The sequence below is a fragment of the Protopterus annectens genome, chromosome 4.part1, assembly GCF_019279795.1.
Source record: "Protopterus annectens isolate FY-2018-M chromosome 4.part1, PAN1.0, whole genome shotgun sequence".
In the NCBI taxonomy this organism is placed as follows: Eukaryota; Metazoa; Chordata; order Ceratodontiformes; family Protopteridae; genus Protopterus; species Protopterus annectens.
In genome coordinates, this window is record NC_056734.1 from 476879692 (window position 1) to 476886568 (window position 6877).

The 6877-nt window shown below is 53.9% G+C and overlaps 2 non-coding genes across 2 annotated transcripts; both read left to right on the forward strand.

Moving 5' to 3' along the window:
- The first annotated feature begins 924 nt into the window (after window positions 1-924).
- On the forward strand, window positions 925-1078 carry LOC122801478. Its single transcript, XR_006364747.1, has one exon. It is a non-coding gene; the product is annotated as a 5.8S ribosomal RNA (ribosomal RNA).
- A 390-nt stretch (window positions 1079-1468) lies between these two features.
- LOC122801467 lies at window positions 1469-5401 on the forward strand. Its single transcript, XR_006364741.1, has one exon. It is a non-coding gene; the product is annotated as a 28S ribosomal RNA (ribosomal RNA).
- Window positions 5402-6877: the final 1476 nt, after the last annotated feature.

Genomic DNA, 6877 nt, shown 5'->3' on the forward strand with positions numbered 1-6877 from the left:
TGCTACACTGAAGGATCAGCATGTGTCTACCCTTGGCCAACAGGTCCTGGTAATCTGATGAACCTCATTTGTGATAGGGATCAGAGATTGCAATTATTTCACACGAACGAGGAATTCCCAGTAAGTGCGGGTCACCGCCCATCGCTACTACAGATTGGATGGTTTAGTGAGGTCCTTGGATTAGCCCAGCTGGAGTCAGTCATGGCCCTGGCGGTGTGCTGAGGAGATGATCAAACTTGACTACCTAGAGGAAGTAAAAATTGTAACAACATTTTCGTAGGTGAACCTGTGGAAGGATCATTAATGCTGAGGGTCCCAGGATGGTGCCATCCCTGGGTACCGTCTCTCCTCCTCTGCCACCCTGACCCTCTCTGTCTCTCTCTCTCTCTCTTTCACTCCTCTCTCTCCACGCACCCTGGGGGAGGCTAGCAGGACCAAGCCCGTGACTCCCTGGGGAGGGAGCGAGAGGAGGGACAGCGTCTGTCTCCCTCGCCTCCCGGTGGTGGGAGGGAGGGGGTCCTGTCCGCATGGCGGGAAGTGCGGGTGCTCTTCCACTGCCCCCAATGGGATGGTCATGAAGGGGGCGCCCAACTAAGCAGTGTGGTCCCCCATGCACCCCCCGAGGTGACCAGCTCTCCATGTGGGAGGAGAAGGGGGTTGCACACTGGTGTCCTTTCCCTCGACGGCAGTCACAGGTACCTGTGGAGAACACTCTGCTCCCCACAGGCCATTGGCTCGAAGACCCAGAAGGTCATTGTTTTGGCCGCATGCAGGCTGCCGTGGGAATTCCTGTTGTCCCATGGCACGGGGCCAGTAACCCCGTTCTGGGTGCCCACAACAACACTCGTGAAACCTTGCACACTCATCAGTGGTGTGATACCGTGCAGGCAGCAGTGCCCCCGGCGACTGAAAAGAGAATAGTATGACTCTGAGCAGTGGATCACTGGGCTCATGCATTGATGAAGAATGTAGCTAGCTGTGAGAACTAATGTGAATTGCAGGACATATTGATCAACAATACTTAGAATGCACTTTGCCGCACCGGGTTACACCCGGGGCTACACCTGTCTGAGGGTTCTTGTGCCTTCTATCACCCCCGGGGATGTCCCGGCCTTTTCAAGGATGTGGCCAGGGAGTTGAAGGAGCCTGCCACAGGTGAGACACGGACAGAGAAGAGTCCCCACCATCCCGAGCTGGGAAAAACCCATTCAAGGCCAGGAGGGCACAGACATGGGTTCGGCCCACCCCGCCCCAGAGGCTGTCAGTGGTAGAGCCATTTGGCTGCCCTCCCAGGGCAAGGCCCAATGTCTGCCCGCCCAGTTTCAGTGTGCCGGGGCTGCATAGGGCCTCCTCTGCCACCCAGAGTTTGGCAGTGGGGAGCGGGTGCAAGGGCCGGGAGAGGGGGTTGTCACATTTGTCTGCCCATCCCCACAGCCCCCACCCACCCACTGCGACCAAGCTCGGAACGTGACCTTAGATCAGACTTGGCAACCTGCCGAATTTAAGCATATTACTAAGTGAAGGAAAGAAACTAACCAGGATTCTCTCAGTAACGGCGAGTGAAGAGGGAAGAGCCCAGCACTGAATCCCCACCCAGGCATCGGGCACAGGGAAGTGTGGCATACAGAAGTCCATCTCCCAGGCACTACCCAGGGAGCTCAAGTCCTTGTTATTAAGGCTCAGCCTGCGGATGGTGTGAGGCCGGTGGTGGCCCTCGTCTCATCGCGATCAGGTCTTCCCACAGTTGGGTTGCTTGTTAATGCAGCCAAAAGTGGGTGGTAAACTTCATTTAAGCCTAAACACTGGCATGAGACTGATAGTGGACAAGTATTGTAAGGGAAAGTTGAAAAGAACTTTGAAGAGAGAGTTCAAGAAGGCATGAAACTGTTAAGAGGTAAACGGGTGGGGTCCATGCAATCTGCCCGGAGGATTCAACTCAGTGGCTACATCACCTCCCCGGGTGAGGCAGATTCCCCCTCCTCCTCCAGGGGGTGGGGACCATCCTCAGGCACACCGGCCATGGTTGTATGCACTTCCTCCACAGTGGCATGCCACAACTGGCTCTGGGCTAGCTGGGAAGGCCTCATGGAAGGTGGAACCCTCCTCGAAGGGGAGAGTTACAGCTCGTGGCATCAACCTTTGCTGTGCCCTGGGGTCATGGGAGACAACCGCTGCTGCACCCACCTCCACCCTCGTGGCAGGAGCCAGGGCCCCTGGCTCCCGGTGGGACTGTTGACTGATCCGGACTGTCCTCAGTGTGGCCCGACTGCTTCCCACCACCGGGCCGGTGGGCTTACCTTGGGTGACCCACCCATCCTGTCTTGAAATATGGGACCAAGGAGTCTAACAGATGCAGGAGTCTAAGGGTGGGCAGGAGACCCCACAGCACACTGAAAGTGAGGTCCAGCATGCACCAGCTGTGGCAGGATCCCCTTGCCCCATGTGGGGCATGTACTGCCAGCCTGTCTCACCCATCTTGTCAGGGAGGTGGAGTGTGAGCATACCGGGTGGGACCTGAAAGATGGTGAACTATGCCTGGGCAGTGCAAAGCCAGAAGAAACTCTGGTGGAGGTCCGTAGTGGTCTTGACATGTAAATTGGTCATCTGACCTGGGTATAGAAGCGAAAGACTATTTGAACCATCTAGTAGCTGGCTCCCTCTGAAGTTTCCCTCAGGATAGCTGGCACTTGGTGAATGCAGTTTTATCTGGTAAAGCAAATGATTAGAGATCTTGGGGGTGAAATTATCTCAACCTATTCTCAAACTTTAAATAGGTAAGAAGCCCGACTTGCTGGCTTGGAGCCAGGTGTGGAATGCGAGCGCCCAGTGGGCCACTTTTGGTAAGCAGAACTGGCACTGTAGAATGAACCGAATGCCGGGTTAAGGCGCTTGATGGTGACGCTCATCAGACCCCAGAAAAGGTGTTGGCTGATATAAACAGCAGGATGGTAGCCATGGAAGTTGGAATCTGCTAAGGAGTATGTAACAACTCATCTGCTGAATCAATTAGCCCTGGAAATGGATGGGACTGGAGCTGGGAGCTGGGGGGGGGGCTATGTCACAATGAGGAGAAGGGCCACCACGGTGGCACTGAGGCCCAGGGTGAGGGCCTGAGTGAAGCTTCCACTGGTGCAGATCTTGGTGGTGGTAGAAAATATTCAAATAAGAGCTTTGAAGGGCAAAGTGGAGAAGGGTTCCATCTGAACAGCAGTTGAACATGGGTCAGTCTGTCCTGAAAGATAGGTGAGGGCCATTCCGAAGGGATGGGGTGATGGCCTCAGTTGACCTTGGCCGATCGAAAGGGAGTCGGGTTCAGATCCTTGAATCCGGAGCGGTGGAGATGGGTGCCTCATGGTGTCCAATGCAGTAATACAAACAATCCAAGAGAAGCCATTAGGGGCCCCTGGGGAGAGTTCTCTTTTCTTTTTAATGGGCAGGGCACCTTGGAATGGGTTTGCCCTGAGAGAGGGCCCGTGCACTGGTAAGCGTCATGGTTCTTGTTACGTAAGGTGAGCTCTCACCCACCCTTGAAAATCTGGGGGAGAGGGTGTAAGTCTAGTGTCGGGCCGTACCCATATCCATCTCCAAGGTGAACATGGCATGGTAGAACAATGCAGGTAAGGGAAGTCGGCAAACCAGATCTGTAACTTTGGGATAAGAACTGGCTCTAAGGGCTGGGTCGGTCAGGCTCGGGCATGAAGCGGGGTTGGGCATCTGCCATGGCTGGATGAGGCATCACCCCCTCACCGCTCTCCCCCCTCCCTGGGTGGCTGGGTAGATGGTGGCGGCAACTCTGGATGTGCACCGGGCCCTTCCTCTGGACCACCCCAACTGTGGCGGGTGCAGGTCCTGACTGGCATCCAGCATTGTTCAGCAGCTAGCAGTTGACTTAGAACTGGTGCGGACCCGAGAATTTGACTATTTAATTAAAACAAAGCATCGCGAATGCCCGAGATGGGTGCTGATGCAATGTGATTTTTGCCCAGTACTCTGAATGTCAAAGTGAAGAAATTCAATGACACGCAGGTAAACAACGGGAGTAAAAAGGCCCGAGATGGGTGTTAATGCAATGTGATTTTTGCCCAGTGCTTTGACTGTCAAAGAGAAGAAATTCAATGACACACAGGTAAACAACGGGAGTAAAAAAAAAAAAACACAGAAAAAGCAAAAAACACCAACTGCAGAAGTATTAAACATTTTTGGAGTTTATGCTTCTGCAGTTGGCTTTTTCTGTGGGTTTTTTATTTTATTTTTTATCTGTTGTTTAGTAAACAGCGGGAGTAACTATGACTCTCTTAAGGTAGCTAAATGCCTCATCATCTAATTAGTGATATGCATGAATGAATGAACGAGATTCCCACTCTCCCTACCTACTATCTAGTGAAACCACAAAAAGGGAATGTGCTTTGCAGAATCAGTGGGGAAAGAAGGCCCTGTTGAGCTTAACTCTAGTCTGGCACTGTGAAGAAACATGAGAGGTGTAGAATAAGTGGGAGGCCATAGCTGCCAGTGAAATACCACTACTCATCATTTTTTCTCTTACCGGGTGAGGCACAGGGCTCTCGCTTCTGGCTCCCAGTGCCCGGGTGTCTGAGCACAACCCACTCTGGGGGCAGTGTCGGGTGGGGAGTTTGACTGGGGCAGTACACCTGTTAAAGAATAATGCAGGTGTCCTACGGTGAGCTCAGGGTGGACAGAAACCTCCCATTGAGCAGAAGGGCAAAAGCTTGCTTGATCTTGATTTTCCATATGAATACAGACTGTGATAGTGGACCCTCATGATCCTTGTGGCTTTTTGGTTTTAAGCAGGAGGTGTCAGAAAAGTTACCACAGGGATATCTGGCTTGTGGTGGCCAAGCGTTCATAGCGACGTTGCTTTTTGATCCTTTGATATTGGCTCTTCCTGTCATTGTGAAGCAGAATTTAACAAGAGTTGGATTGTTCACCCACTAATAAGGAATGTGAGCTGGGTTTAGACCGTCATGAGACAGGTTGTTTGTACCCTACTGATGATGTGTTGTTATGATAGTAATCCTGCTCAGTATGAGAGGAACTGCAGGTTCAGACATTTGGTGTATGTGTTTGGCTAAGGAGCCAATGGTGTGAAGCTACCATCTGTGGGATTATGACTGCTTCTAAGTCAGAATCCCGCCTAAACGTAAAGATACTGCAGCATCACGGATCTCCAGTTGGCCAGGGATAGCAGGCCACAAGGTTGTCGAGGAGCGGCACTAGTCACTGCAGATGGAAGGGGGCCACCTCTCTCCAGCAGTACACTGCATGTTCATGGGTAGCCGGGTGCTAAATCATTTGTAGATGACCTGAGTCTGGGGGTTTCATATGTAGCAGAGCAGCAAAAAGCTGCGATCTATTGAAAGTCAGCCTTGAGCCAAGCTTTTGCCGCAGGCGGGGGGATGGGGTTTGCACCCTCATGAGGAGAGGTGACCCATCCTTATCCAACCTGCCCCACGCATGCTCCCCCTCCTCTTTGTCCAGATTGTTGGCAGGACTTATCTCATCACTGGTGGGTGCAGGGTCCAGCTGGGTGAGGGAGGGAGCATGGTCCACGAGCCCTTCTGGCAGCAAGGCCTCCCAAGTGGGAAGAGGTCCCTGGTAACCTCTCCCGTGCCTCTCTCCAGATAGCTTGAACCCATGCAGGCATGGTGGGGGCCGAGAATTGGGTACCTGGGCCTAAATGTCATTCCTGGAGGGGTGACCCAGTAGCAAGTACGTGGTTACCAAGCAAGGGCAGAGGCCCATCCGGGGAGGCCAAATCTGGGTATCTCATCTCACAGGCCTTGGAGAAGGGGGAACGGGTCTGCCCTGGGAAGCCAGGTCCAAGATCGCATCCCCCCGGCCCCTGGGGATACGGGGATATGGCCGCAGTGGCATCTTGCACCCAGGGCCAGATGGGGAAGTCATCTGTCAGCTTGGGCAGGCCAAGGGCTGCTTCAAAGAAGCCAGGTCTGCAGTCCTGTCCTCCCAGCACCCATGGTGTCACACACCCAGGGCAGGCCAGGGGAGTTGGCCATCAGTGTGGTCATGTCAAGGGCCACAACATGAAGCCAGGTCTGCAATCCTGACCTCCCAGCCCCCAGGGGTGTGGAGATATGGCTGCCATGACATCTCGCACCTGGGGCCGGCCCCAAGCATCGGGTTGGCCTCCGATCCTTCACTCAGCACTGTGGGGATGCTGCTTTGTGAACTGCACCACACAAGAAGCAAGGGACCATGTTCCAGGAGGCTCAAATCAAAGCATGTTTTCTGGCACCTGGCACTGTGGAGGACAGATATGGAGGCACACAGCAAAATGTGAGCAGATGTCAGGACCTGAGGCCATCTCCTGTGTGGGTTTGAAAGCCTTAGGTGGAAGGCAAAGGGGAAAATTGGCATCACAGAAGTCTGGATGAGGGACTGTCTGAGGCCTCGCGGCCCAGCAGAGTTCCACAAGGGTGGAAGGATTGGAGGGAACCTCCCCTGAGAGGCTCAGAGAGCACAGTTGACACTACATAATTTGGCAGCCTTCAGGAGATATGTAACCTGGGAAAAGAGTTCTCAAACCTGGGTACAGGTATGAGCCTGGAGGGGGTCTCTCCTGATGGAAGTCTGAAAGGGAGAGGGCGGATTGGCCTGGCTGGGAGAGCTCCTATCTGTGTGAGAGGTCTGGACCATGGCCCCCTCCGGGACGGAAGTCCAGAAGGGGGAGAGAGGCAGAAAGTGGCCAGGCATTGAGCACTCCCACCTGGGAGAGAGGGTCTGGATTGTGCCACCCAGGATGAAAGTCCTTAAGGGAATGGCTGGTGGGTAGCTGCTGGGCCTGGAGAGTTCCTGCCTGGGTGAGTGGGGTCAAGCAGAGCCCCCCATGACAGAAGTCCTC